Source organism: Salvelinus fontinalis, chromosome 22, assembly GCF_029448725.1.
Source record: "Salvelinus fontinalis isolate EN_2023a chromosome 22, ASM2944872v1, whole genome shotgun sequence".
NCBI classification, from domain to species: Eukaryota; Metazoa; Chordata; class Actinopteri; order Salmoniformes; family Salmonidae; genus Salvelinus; species Salvelinus fontinalis.
In genome coordinates this window covers 36,875,545-36,889,022 of record NC_074686.1, presented here as the reverse complement: position 1 = coordinate 36,889,022, position 13,478 = coordinate 36,875,545, and the positions used below count along the sequence as shown (strand labels likewise).

The 13,478-nt window shown below is 40.7% G+C and overlaps 1 long non-coding RNA gene and 5 other non-coding genes across 9 annotated transcripts; all 6 read right to left on the bottom strand.

Moving 5' to 3' along the window:
• Nucleotides 1-287: 287 nt before the first annotated feature.
• On the bottom strand, nt 288-9,682 carry LOC129820273 (uncharacterized). Of its 4 annotated transcripts, XR_008754178.1 has the most exons (17): nt 8,753-9,682; nt 8,311-8,472; nt 8,027-8,101; nt 7,779-7,817; nt 7,312-7,390; nt 7,038-7,099; nt 6,724-6,779; nt 6,265-6,354; nt 5,979-6,051; nt 5,684-5,730; nt 4,202-4,273; nt 3,925-3,988; nt 3,629-3,684; nt 3,174-3,263; nt 2,907-2,960; nt 2,493-2,626; nt 288-857 (listed from the first exon to the last, which is right to left on the bottom strand). It is a non-coding gene; the product is annotated as an uncharacterized LOC129820273 (long non-coding RNA). The 4 variants fall into 4 exon arrangements; XR_008754179.1 differs by lacking the exon at nt 8,311-8,472 and having other exon boundaries at nt 9,152-9,678; XR_008754177.1 differs by having other exon boundaries at nt 8,311-9,594.
• Nucleotides 2,703-2,785, bottom strand: LOC129820422 (small nucleolar RNA Z195/SNORD33/SNORD32 family). Its single transcript, XR_008754220.1, has one exon. It is a non-coding gene; the product is annotated as a small nucleolar RNA Z195/SNORD33/SNORD32 family (small nucleolar RNA).
• Nucleotides 3,342-3,421, bottom strand: LOC129820410 (small nucleolar RNA SNORD53/SNORD92). The gene has a single exon (XR_008754210.1). It is a non-coding gene; the product is annotated as a small nucleolar RNA SNORD53/SNORD92 (small nucleolar RNA).
• Nucleotides 4,370-4,449, bottom strand: LOC129820413 (small nucleolar RNA SNORD53/SNORD92). The gene has a single exon (XR_008754212.1). It is a non-coding gene; the product is annotated as a small nucleolar RNA SNORD53/SNORD92 (small nucleolar RNA).
• LOC129820411 (small nucleolar RNA SNORD53/SNORD92) lies at nt 6,434-6,513 on the bottom strand. Its single transcript, XR_008754211.1, has one exon. It is a non-coding gene; the product is annotated as a small nucleolar RNA SNORD53/SNORD92 (small nucleolar RNA).
• Nucleotides 7,469-7,548, bottom strand: LOC129820414 (small nucleolar RNA SNORD53/SNORD92). Its single transcript, XR_008754213.1, has one exon. It is a non-coding gene; the product is annotated as a small nucleolar RNA SNORD53/SNORD92 (small nucleolar RNA).
• Nucleotides 9,683-13,478: the final 3,796 nt, after the last annotated feature.

The window sequence follows — 13,478 nt, the reverse complement described above, 5'->3', positions numbered from 1 at the left end:
GCATTGCTGCCTGCCAGCAGTAATCTTATGAGATTCAAGCATCGATCATTGAGGAATGCAAAGCATGTCATTTCATGCACGCCAAAACATGTTTTGTAACTTCGCCCCCAGGCACTTAACTGCAGCCCCAACATGAAGGAAAAGGGGTGCAGGCAGATGGGTACCGAGGGTGGACATCTTTGTACACATTCCTTTGTACCTGTAACCCCCGATTCCCCCTTTCTTGTTGGTAAAATATACTACAATTTGAAACCACAACCCTGCCCCCACACAAAATAATACAAGGATGACCATTCATTCTTTATTCAAATACTGCAATCACAAATTACTTTTAATTGGTGGCATTTTAAAATTCATTATCCAAAACATTATTTTTTTTTTTATTATTATTTTTTTTTTTTTTAACATCAGCAGTTGTCAAAGTACTTTACTTGGGGGAACTGTAGGAGGGAGTCCAAAGACAACACCACCAACATTACTTGACAAATTAACTTTGATTTGATCCCCCAAAGTCGTCATTGGCACAAAATACAGCCATGGATACACAGTCCACACAATGAAATGCCTCCTGGCTAGCAGGTCGTTTCATGACTGAAGCTCTTCAACAAGCATCGACATCATCCTCAAGTCCTAAGAAACATTTTCACAACGTTACAATGACGTAGCATATGAACAACTTATGACAAATTGCAATGAGTGTCATAGTAAATCAGGGACTAGAATATTCATCACAAAAGCCACGGCATAGCTACAAGGCAGAACGGTCTTTCTTTTGTTCTGACTGTCCTGTCAATGTCCTCAAGTGATCCTGGTGTCATCTGTAGTCTCAGCAGGGGAATACCTCAACATTGCAAAACCTGCAAGTAAAATTGCAACAATTAGTACCATTACAAAGTGCATATGGAAAAATTCAGCAACATCATCCTTAAAAAAGTTGCCTGGAAGCCCTGGCCTTCCATTGTAAATCATTTAGGGGAGGTTATCAATGACAACCGTAATCTTTGAGTTAAGACTATTGGATATGCTTAATTAACATCTCATGTCAGTGTCTGCACCACAAAAATAAGTCAATAATTATGGAACCGAAATAGCAGTCATAGACAACGCTCTGAACAGCGTCTACCGCCAAGCCATAAGACTGCTAAATAGTTATTTTTTTGCCCCTATCTGGATAACCAAAAGCTAACATAAAAACAAATACAGGCAAGAACATCTAATTCACCAGCCCCGTTGGCAGGTGTTCACACTGCGCGCTAAAGTGAGGGTATTTCATAAAAATAGTCAGAAGTCAAGTGGGCCATGAGAGAGTTGTGATTTATAGCTAAATAGATGCAGCAGTAACAGTGGTTCAGCCATTTTGAATTTTGGTAACTGCATTAAACAAACGGATTGTGAAACCAAATGTGTAATGGATTCTATTGGGGGGGACAATATTTTTTGGTTGTGTAAAGCACGGCAGGTTTAGACTGTTAGCTTTTTATTCAGATTTAGTTTTTGGTTTAATCTTCCACAATAGCTGATAGTCAGAACAACTCCCACAAGGGACTAAATAAGACTATTAAGAGTGCTTCTCAGCAACACTTATTCCCAATACTTTTCCCACTTACTATTGGTTTATATCTGTTTGCAAACAGCTAGTTTGTCTTAGCAAATTGTGGCTAAAATAAATACTGTTAGACTAATGCTAATCCCCGGTTAGCTGGTTTAGTCAAAGCAAATGTAGCAAACTAATCCAGCCTGGTACTAGTCCTGGCATAGATTAGCATGTTTGTGCAACATTATCTAAAATCAGAAGAATAGGTGACGCATTACTATTTTCAGAACAAAGCCAGAGTAGGACTAAAAAATGTTATGTAACAATTAGGGTCCACTGGGAAACCGACTAACACTATGCTTCCTACCCTGTCACAATTACCCCTCCCTGGCTTTTAAATTAATTATCATGACTAACACTGCATTGCTCACTAAAGTCACACTTTTGGTTGAAGTTTCATTGAACAGTACAAATCCAATCCAAATTAACAAAGCCCCATTAAAACTGCGTTGCCACATTATTTTTTAGAATTGTATTATTCACAAAAACATAAATCATAAATTTGAAAAACATTGCGATACGATATTGGACAGGCTGGTCTGTTGTGGAATTCATAATGTTGTTTGACAGGTTTTAAAAGCTCTTTGTATGCATAGAGCCAGTTATTTCCCCCCTGTAGTCTACCCTCCAATTAGAAATTGGAAGAACACTCCTTGAGAATGCCCGAAGCGTTAACAGTACTAGAGTACGGGCACACGCCCAGAAAGTGTAACATTGAAGAACATTTATAAGAGTAGGCCTACTTAAACATGGGTAGCACTTGGTTTCTGATCGATTATATTGTGTTTGTCCCATAAAGTCATACTTTGATTGTAACTCAAGGCACTGCTTTTAAAGAAAATAATGCGATTAATAATCAAAATTGTTTAACAGCCCTATAAAAAAATTAAAAAAACACCTCAAGTGATGATGTACTCCTTGATCAGTCAAAAGATGGGTATTAAATTGGAAATAAATAGGCCTTCACTCATCCAGCAGAACTTGCTTTGCCACAATGGCAGCCAAGTAGATTTCCCATCAGGCAGCAGGGACCTGGGAAGGCAAGAAACACATCCAGGTCAAGACAATTGCCACAACCAGGAGTTCAGATGATTCAACGAGGTTGCTTTATGTCTCAGATGGTAGTGCATGTAAAGTATTCTCATGGTCGTTAAACTCAAATACGTTACTGTAGTAAACATCACCGACAAGCAAAAAATATGCACTTTGATAAATACATTAATCTACGGTTTAGGGAATTATTGCTTCACAGCTAATGGTAGTCTGAGGCATGGAGTCACTAAACCTCAAAGGCGATTAGTTTAATGCTCACCAAATATCAAGGGAGCCTTGCAACAGAATGTATCCATCTTCCATCCAACTCTGTCTGCAAAGTAAATGAAAATCATTAGAATCAATAGAAACTTTGAATTCATGCATGTTAGGACACGCAGTATGCATTTTCAGTGCACTGTGAAGTTAACTTCATGTTGTATTCAGAGACTCTAGTCTAGGAAATCATCATTAATGCACACTGATGGAACGGACTTCCATGACGGCTTTGTATTACTCTTCTCCCATCGACTAGTTTAATACTTACCGGGGTTGGAGGTGGCCATTTTATTGGGATTCAGCCATAGTCATCCAACACAGGACGCTGGAAGCAAGTCTCTCTGGGAGCCTGAGAACGCTGTGTTAGAGATGGAAAGCGTTAACACATGACAATATGTATAACAATCTAACTTGAATGTCTAGTGTGAACAGAGGTTAAATCAGATAGCCAAGAGAAACATGACATCACAAATGTCAGCATAGATTGCGAAACCATTCTCAGAATCATCATATTTAACCAATATAACAGTTCATCATTAGTCATACTGATGACCACCTAGAATGCAACTGAGCTAGGAGTCAACTATTCATGTAAATGTCATACAATACGGTCCTGACAAATTGCTGTTTGACAAACTGAATTTCTCAACACAAATAACCAGCTAGAAACCATAAAGCAAGTGCCTGGGAACTATTTCCCCGCCCAGAGATGTCAGAACTCACCATCAACGGATGCAGTTTCAGATGCACACCACTGGGACGTCATCTAGTCCATTATCCTGAAAGACAAACCAATTGACATCATGAATGTGACGTTCACAATGAGAACAGGAATACATCTTCACGACTACTCAAAGCATTTACTCTCGACATCTCACGTCATTGTCTCAGTGCGCTGCGAGAAAGCATCAGTTTAATTCAGGAACCGAAATCGCAATCATCATAGACACTGAAGATACTAATGGCATTATTGCATCACAACCATATGGTCATGAACAGGTAAATAATTGAATGCTTACCAAGTATAACTTTGGTCATCAATGGGTTGGAGTCTTGCGACAGAAAACATCCATCATTCTCAGCCTGCAAAGTAATGAAAAGCATTACAACTCAATAGGAACTTGCACTTCCTAAACGGGATGATACCCAGCATGCATTTTCAGTGCACTGTGAAGTTAACTTCATGTTGTATTCAGAGACTCTAGTCTAGGAAATCATCATTAATGCACACTGATGGAACGGACTTCCATGACAGCTTTGTATTACTCTTCTCCTATCGACTAGTTTAACACTTACAGGAGTTTGCAATCTCATTGGGATCCAGCCATATCTTCTTCCCTCAGGGCAGGACGCTGGAAGCAAGTCTCTCTGGGAGACGGAGCATGTTTTGAGATAGAGAATATTAACATGACATTCTGTACAACAGAACTTAATATAATTGAAAGTGTCTAATGTGAACAGAGGTTAATCAGATAGCCAAGAGAAACATGACATCACAAATGTCAGCATAGATTGCGAAACCATTCTCAGAATCATCATGTTTAACCAATATAACAGTTGATCCGTTAGTCATACTGATGACCACCTAGAATGCAACTGAGCTAGGAGTCAACTATTCATGGAAATGTCATCCAATACTAGTGCTGAGCGATTAGTGCTTCTTGAGGATTTCCTTTTTAAAATCATTAAACGAACTACGCGTCATGCGGGTTGAATTTTGTAAACAGAATAAAACCAAAGTCCCATGATGGTAGTGACTGATCATGACTAAGAAACATCAGTTATTCACATCGCTTTAATAACATTTTCCAGCTGTTGTATATTACAGTTCTTATTTGATGACAACCATTTACAGTCCAAGTCATCTCATCTCCACAGTGCTGTTGTCCATGCGGTCAGATAAGTCCTATTTTAGTAGTTGTGTCAAAGTAAAGGCATACTTATGACTGCAGAAACCGATTTCCTCGCTATGTAACCCTCCCCTTTTTGATCACACATGCTTCAGTATCTTACGTAGCAGGTGTAATAAAGTAACAGACCAGACAAATAACCGTGCAATGGATTATGATCATTGTAGTTAATTAGCATGTTTTCTGCGCTAAGCTACGTAGAACGTTGGTCAGCTAAATCGCACAGAGCGGATTGAGCCGATCTCTAGAGAAACTGCAGTGTCATGTAAGCATTGAGCTGATCTCTAGAAAAACTGCAGTGTCATGTAAGCATTGAGCTGATCTCTAGAGAAACTGCAGTGTCATGTAAGCACTGAGCTGATCTCTAGAGAAACTGCAGTGTCATGTAAGCACTGAGCTGATCTCTAGAGAAACTGCAGTGTCATGTAAGCATTGAGCTGATCTCTAGAGAAACTGCAGTGTCATGTAAGCATTGAGCTGATCTCTAGAGAAACTGCAGTGTCATGTAAGCATTGAGCTGATCTCTAGAGAAACTGCAGTGTCATGTAAGCATTGAGCTGATCTCTAGAGAAACTGCAGTGTCATGTAAGCATTGAGCTGATCTCTAGAGAAACTGCAGTGCAATGTAAGCATTGAGCTGATCTCTAGAGAAACTGCAGTGCAATGTAAGCATTGAGCGCAGAGGAAATAAACAAGTGAAATTAGACATCGATCAACTAGTTTAAAAACTACTGACATTTCAGTTAATCGCTCAGCACCATATTGATATGCCACAATGTACAAATCCAGTTTAAAACACAAGTAACCAGCTGGCTAATGAAGTAAATGGGTGGGGAACTCTTCCCCATCCAGACATGTCAGAACTCACCATCAACGGATGCAGTTTCAGATGCACACCACTTGAACGCCATTGTCCTGAAAGAGAACAAAACCCACCATTTTTAATTAGTGATGCTCTCAATATGAGAACAAGAACATTTTTAAAAATGACTTGACTCGCTAACTCTTCACATCTCTCACGTCATTGTCTCAGTGCGCTGCGAGAAAGCATCAGTTTAATTCAGGAACCGAAATCGCAATCATCATAGACACTGAAGATACTAATGGCATTGTTGCTTCACAGCCGATGCAGGCATAAAAATTTGAAGATTACTTATGCTTACCAAGTATCATTTGACATCAAAGAGTTGGAGTGTGGTAACAGAATGTAACCATCTTCCATCCATCATTCTCAGCCTGCAAAGTAACGAAACGCATTACAACTCAATAGGAACTTGCACTTCCTAAATGGTAGGATACCCAGCATGCATTTTCAGTGCACTGTGAAGTTAACTTCATGTTGTATTCAGAGACTCTAGTCTAGGAAATCATCATTAATGCACACTGATGGAACGGACTTCCATGACGGCTTTGTATTACTCTTCTCCCATCGACTAGTTTAATACTTACCGGGGTTGGCGGTGGCCATTTTATTGGGATTCAGCCATAGTCATCCAACACAGGACGCTGGAAGCAAGTCTCTCTGGGAGCCTGAGAACGCTGTGTTAGAGATGGAAAGAGTTTTAACACATGACAATATGTATAACAATCTAACTTGAATGTCTAGTGTAAACAGGGGTTAATCAGATAGCCAAGAGAAACATGACATCACAAATGTCAGCATAGATTGCGAAACCATTCTCAGAATCATCATATTTAACCAATATAACAGTTGATCGTTAGTCATACTGATGACCACCTAGAATGCAACTGAGCTAGGAGTCAACTATTCATGGAAATGTCATCCAATACGGTCCTGACAAATCGCTATGGTTTGACAAACTGAATTTCTCAACACAAATAACCAGCTAGCAACCACAAAGCAAGTTCCTGGGAACTATTTCCCCGGCCAGAGATGTCAGAACTCACCATCAACGGATGCAGTTTCAGATGCACACCACTGGGACGTCATCTAGTCCATTATCCTGAAAGACAAACCAATTGACATCATGAATGTGACGTTCACAATATGAGAACAGAAATACATCTTCACGACTACTCAAAGCATTTACTCTCGACATCTCACGTCATTGTCTCAGTGCGCTGCGAGAAAGCATCAGTTTAATTCAGGAACCGAAATCGCAATCATCATAGACACTGAAGATACTAATGGCATTATTGCATCACAGCCACTTGTAATCTGAAGCATTTGGTCATGAACAGGTAAATAATTGAATGCTTACCAAGTATAACTTTGGTCATCAATGGGTTGGAGTCTTGCGACAGAAAACATCCATCATTCTGTCTGCAAAGTAACGAAACGCATTAGAATCAATAGGAACTTGCACTTCCTAAATGGGATGATACCCAGCATGCATTTTCAGTGCACTGTGAAGTTAACTTCATGTTGTATTCAGAGACTCTAGTCTAGGAAATCATCATTAATGCACACTGATGGAACGGACTTCCATGACAGCTTTGTATTACTCTTCTCCCATCGACTAGTTTAATACTTACAGGAGTTTGAAATCCAGCCATTATCTTCTTCCCTCTGGGCAGGACGCTGGAAGCAAGTCTCTCTGGGAGCCTGACGACACTGTGTAAAAGATGGAAAGCGTTAACACATGACAATATGTATAACAATCTAACTTGAATGTCTAGTGTGAACAGAGGTTCAATCAGATAGCCAAGAGAAACATGACATCACAAATGTCAGCATAGATTGCGAAACCATTCTCAGAATCATCATGTTTAACCAATTTAACAGTTGATCGTTAGTCATACTGATGACCACCTAGAATGCAGAAGGTCAAACTTCTAGTTACTGTTCCAACTGAACTCTGCACTACCCAGAGTACCCCCTCGTGTGCATTTTACCACTAAGTCTATGGACTCATGAGTCCTCAAGTACAGCCACTGAACTAATGGAGCCAAATTCCTAAGACCATATTATTTGTCTCCCTCCAGATGCCATTAGAACTTACCAAATGCTAGACGCCTGTTTGGAACTGCCCTTCATTTTCCTGAAAGAGAGCCCCCAACATGTTACATTAATTTCGCTTTCTATAAAATGAAAGGAATAGGTAACATTATTTAGGGCAGTGTGTGTCAGAGCACTGTGAAAGAACATCACTGTAAATCAGAGACTCTAGTCTAGTAAATCATCATAAACACTCCCGTCTCCATTCTCCAGGCACATTTTCATTATTTCAGCGCTAGTTAACAATCTCACCTTGATTACACGGCCTTCCCGATCCAAGACGGCTTGCTATTCTATACGCATTTCAATGTTGGCTGATGCATCAGTCTGGAAGAGAAGGGGGGGGGGGTAATATTAATGTAATTACAAAACAGTTGAATGTGTACCAGCACTATACATGCAGTAATGTGCATCTATACACTGCATTGCCCTGGTATGATTTATGCAAGCTAAAAACTATATATATATATAGACAAGTCGGCACCGCATACGCACATGGTGTTTCTGCTAGATAGCTAATTAGTTGCTAAACTTACCTTGCACACTTCTTGTGACTTGGGAAACCTCTCAACCACATTCGCTGACTTTCAACACGTATTGCCAGCCCATCTGGGTTGTACTTATGACATAAAAACATTTAATACCGTTCTTCATTTTTGCGCTTATCTTCTTCGCTCGCATCTTGACCGGAGAAAGGCCTAAAGAACGAGGGTGCGTTCAATTTATACGGCTGGGTCCTTACAACTTTATGGCTAGCATATATAATGCCTGTTTTTATATTTTCATTCATACATATCCCATAATGATGTTTATCTACACAATATTGTATTATCTATATTTCCAGGTTTGTTTTTGAGTAAATATTTACAAGGTGACAGAAAGAAACGGGAAAATATAGACAATTTCTGAGATTTCTAAACCTCCGACAAATACTCATTATGGGCACTAGTTTACGGTCTAAACGCTTAAAAGACACACCCTATCCCCTCCGCCCTCAACTTAAGTGGACACTTCTGATGACGTTTCATACGTCTGACGAGTATACACTTGCAGGAAGGATTTTAAAATGGACCGCCCTTGGCCGAAAATTGGCCACTCGTTCATCCCGAGATGATTGTGTTTTCAGCCACCGGTAGCTTTATATGCGCTTTAGTCAATTATGAGTGCATGTCTACTTATATTAAACATATAAAAATTATTAATATACGCCTACTGTTTGATAGCTAGTACATTAATTAGCTAACTAACGTTAGCCTGCCTAGCTGGAACATCTGTAGAAGGAAAATGTTTTATTTCTACAATTTCCAAAAGATAATTAAACAAAAACATATTTACTTTCGGTCCAAACACTTAAAAGACACACCCTCGTCCACTTACCCTCGCCTTTTGTCCTTGGGGGAATCCCCGTCGCCATCTTGGTGGGTAGTCCAAATTATTAGCCAAACAAGGGAAGTTTGCAATATAAACCCCTCAGCCCTCGTTTTTAGTCGGCTTAGCAAGTGTACAATTATGTTCACTCCGAGGCCTGAGATTCACCATAATTCAATTCGCGACGATTGTACGTCCACTAAGAAAAGTCCGCGAAAACTTAAACACAACATTAATGGAGAAGTAAAAACGATTACAAATAAGTTAGAAATTGTGCTACTAATGCACACGACTGCACAAACACGTCTCGAAAAAAGTAAATATGCTTTTGTTTGGTTATCTTTTGGGAATATTTTTTTTTCCTTTAGAAGTTCCAGCTAGGCAGGCTAACGTTAGTTTGCTATTTAATTTGTTAGCTATCATACAGTAAACGTATATTAATAATTTATATATTTAATATAAGTAGACATGCACTCATAATTGACTGTAGCGCATATAAAGCCACCACAAGCTACCGGTGTCTGAAAACACAATCATCACGTGACGAATTTCCGGCCAAGGGTGGTCCACGTAAAAATCACTCCTTCCTCCATAGCCCTGCAAGTGTATACTCGTCAGACGTCATCCGAAGTGTCCACTTAATTTGAGGGCTGAGGGGATAGGGTGTGTCTTTTCAGTGTTTGGATTTTTCCCAATCTATCATTGACGCCTTTCAAAGTGTGTTGCATTATGGGGATAAAAATTGTCCTAATTTGCACCTACATGTCGACTACATGAACTTTACAAAAAGAATGTGATCAAAGGTCATGAAGTTTTGACTGCAGTCAACTGCAAAGTTTCTGCAGTTGCTCTTTAAAAACTTAATCCTGAAACCACCCCCTGCATTGTAGAAGGCTTTATTGTTTTTAATTAGGCAAGTCAGTTAAGAACAAATTCTTATTTACGGGTGGGTTGTCAGCTCGGGGATTCAAACTTGCAACCTTTACGGTTACTAGTCCAACACTCTAACCACTAGGCTACGCTGCCGCCCATATTGTCAACCAATCATTAGGGTGTTTTTGTTTGACCCACGTCAATGTGACCGAAGACATGACTGCTGCAATATACAATGTTGCTGCAAAATACATTATGTATCAGTCAGTGTTGTAGTACTCGGTCTCGAAGACCACGTATTGAGTTTCGAATACATTTGTACTCGGTCTGGGACAGTGAGGACTCGTAATTTATAACCGAGACCAGCAGAGTAAAAAAAAAAATCTATCATAATTATCAGCTTCCAGTCAGTCAACGCATAAAACCACTTCGCCAGGCCACATATATATATACTCCTTTATGGAAACATGAATACCTCAACAGCCTTTATATCTATTATAGTCATGTTTGCGCAGTGACAAACCCTCAGACCTTCATTGACAAACCTAAAGGCTTTCAGTGGTGAACCTATAGACCTTCATTGGTGAACCTATAGGCTTTCAGTGACGAACCTAAAGGCCTTCAGTGACGAACCTATAGGCCTTCAGTGACGAACCTATAGGCCTTCAGTGACGAACCTATAGACCTTCAGTGACGAACCTGTAGGCCTTCAATGACAAACCTAAAGGCCTTCAGTGGTGAACCTATAGGCCTTCAGTGACAAACCTATAGGCTTTCAGTGGGACAGGTTAGTACAGTGGTAACCTATAGGCCTTCAGTGGTGAACCTATAGACCTTCAGTGGTGAACCTAAAGGTCTTCAGTGATGAACCTATAGGCCTTCAGTGGTGAACCTATAGGCCTTCAGTGGTTCAACTGGTTTTGGCATGGAGCAGCTCACAGAAGAATGACATCGGTAGCCTGTAGGGTAGGGAAGACGTTTCAACTTATGATATATACCAGTAAATGCAAACTTGGTATTGAAAAAGTTTAGTACGAAGTGTTGATTAGTAGGCTATTTGTGATGCAGCAATTGTCATCATGCTCAGTTTGCATCAGGGGCGTAGACATGGATGGGCCTGGGTGGACAGAGGCCCACCCAATGGAGAGCCAGGCCCTGACAGGCCCACCCACTGGGGAGCCAGGCCCTGACAAGCCCACCCAATCAGATTGATGTGGTTTAACCATTGTAGACTTAGACCATCGCATGTTCCCCCCCAGGTTTTGAGAGTGAAAATCTGAAAAATCTATAGGAAAACTCAATTTTAAAAACCATAGTGAAAAAATTGACTTTTTCAGACAGGGTGCCTTCGCTGGGCGGGCCGTTTGGGCACTTTATGGCAAAATTAGAGTATACCCACTTTTCCAGGTACCACTACACCACTGGATAGGTGAATGTGTTCTATTGATCTAAAAGTTGTGCTGCTGCTACTGCCTATAAACACACAGTCCAGTTCAAAGTGAACGACACCAGGCCCGTCTGGCAAATGGCTTGTTTGTATAGAGGCCTACTAATTGGCTATAACAAGGTAAAAATCTGTCGTTCTGCTCCTGAGCGAGGCAGTTAACTCACTGTTCCCCAGGAGCTGAAGACGTGGATGTCGATTATGGCAGCCCCCCCCACACACCTCTTTGATTCAGAGGGGTTGGGTTAAATGTGGAAGACCCCTTTCAGTTGAATGCATTCAGTTGTACAACTGACTAGGTATCTCCCTTTCCCTTTATAGGTCTGTGTAGACTCCAACTGGACAAGACAGATGTTTTTATCCAGTTTTATTTACTGTAGTATATATTAATTGTCCACACGCATGGCCACTTTCCCACTCTATATCACTATAGAATTTACATTTACATTTAAGTCATTTAGCAGACGCTCTTATCCAGAGCGACTTACAAATTGGGATTATCACAAATGCCTTAGAATATGTATTTCCCAAACATTCTAAGAATTTCTGAAAATGTGAAATTACCATATCTAAGTGGTCGCTTGTCAGAAAACCTTCTTTTTTTTTAAAGTGTCATATTCTTCCTGGGGGTGTATATGAACAGATTTGAATGAGATTTAATTTTCCTAAAAGGCTTTCAGTTCCAACAATGTTTCACACACACTGTTTATTTTCAAAGAGATGTCTAACAGCAGGCGCTGCAATAAAAACACAGTTCCACTCACCAGATGATACTCATTTGAAACTTAACTTCTTTTTGAAAGTTATTCTTGAAAAAGGAGAAGCTAACAAATTAGCAACAACATAGCCTCACAGCTATTTTCAAGTCTCTCCAGAGATGATAGATTGGGTTCAAGTCCGGGCTCTGGCTGGGCCACTCAAGGACATTCAGAGACTTTTTCCGAAGCCACTCCTGCGTTGTCTTGGCTGTGTGCTTAGGGTCGTTGTCCAGTTGGAAGGTGAACCTTCACCCCAGTCTGAGGTCCTGAGCACTCTGGAGAGACCTTCATCAAGGATCTCTCTGTACTTTGCTCTGTTCATCTTTCCCTCGATCCTGACTAGTCTCCCAGTCCCTGCACACTGAAAAACACCCCCACAGCATGATGCTGCCACCACCATGCGTCACCGTAAGGATGATGCCAGGTTTCCTCCAGACGTGACGCTTGGCATTCAGGCCATCTTGGTTTCATCAGACCAGAGAATCTTGTTTGTCATGGTCTGAGTCCTTTAGGTGCCTTTGGCAAACTCCAAGCGGGCTGTCATGTCCCTTTTACTGAGGAGTGGCTTCAATCTGGCCACTCTACCATAAAGGCCTGATTGGTGGAGTGCTGCAGAGATGGTTGTCCTTCTGGAAGGTTCTCCCATCTCCACAGAGGAACTCTGGAGCTCTGTCAGAATGGTCACCTCCCTGACCAAGGCCCTTCTCCCCCGATTGCTCAGTTTGGCCGTGCGGCAGGCTCTAGGAAGAGTCTATCTGGTTTCAAACTTCTTCCATTTAAGAATGATGGAGGCCACTGTGTTCTTGGGGACCTTCAATTCTGCAGACATTTTTTGGTACCTTTCCCCAGATCTGTGCCTCGACACAATCCTCTCTCAGAGCTCTGTCGTGGAAAATCATCTCAGAAATATAACGCTTTATCAGAACTTGTGAAATCAAAACATGCTTTTATTTACAATAGTATAACCATCTCGGAAGTCCCACGGAACACACACTCCCACCCAGAGCACTCGTTCGCTCTTTATACCCAAATAGCATATGAGTCCACCCCATATGAAGTCATTCACCACCATCTGCTTTCAATCAGTTTATCATAGTAGTCAGACTCTCTATCTTAGTGTGTCAACAAACTCCTTTTCCCCTCCCTTCACCACTAAATCAATGCACTCTTTGTGCCCCCCCTATCCTATCTATGTATCTGGTCTATGTGTCTGGTCAGTTTCACTTAAATGGAATCAGCAGACTATGTGTTTCTTGTTCAT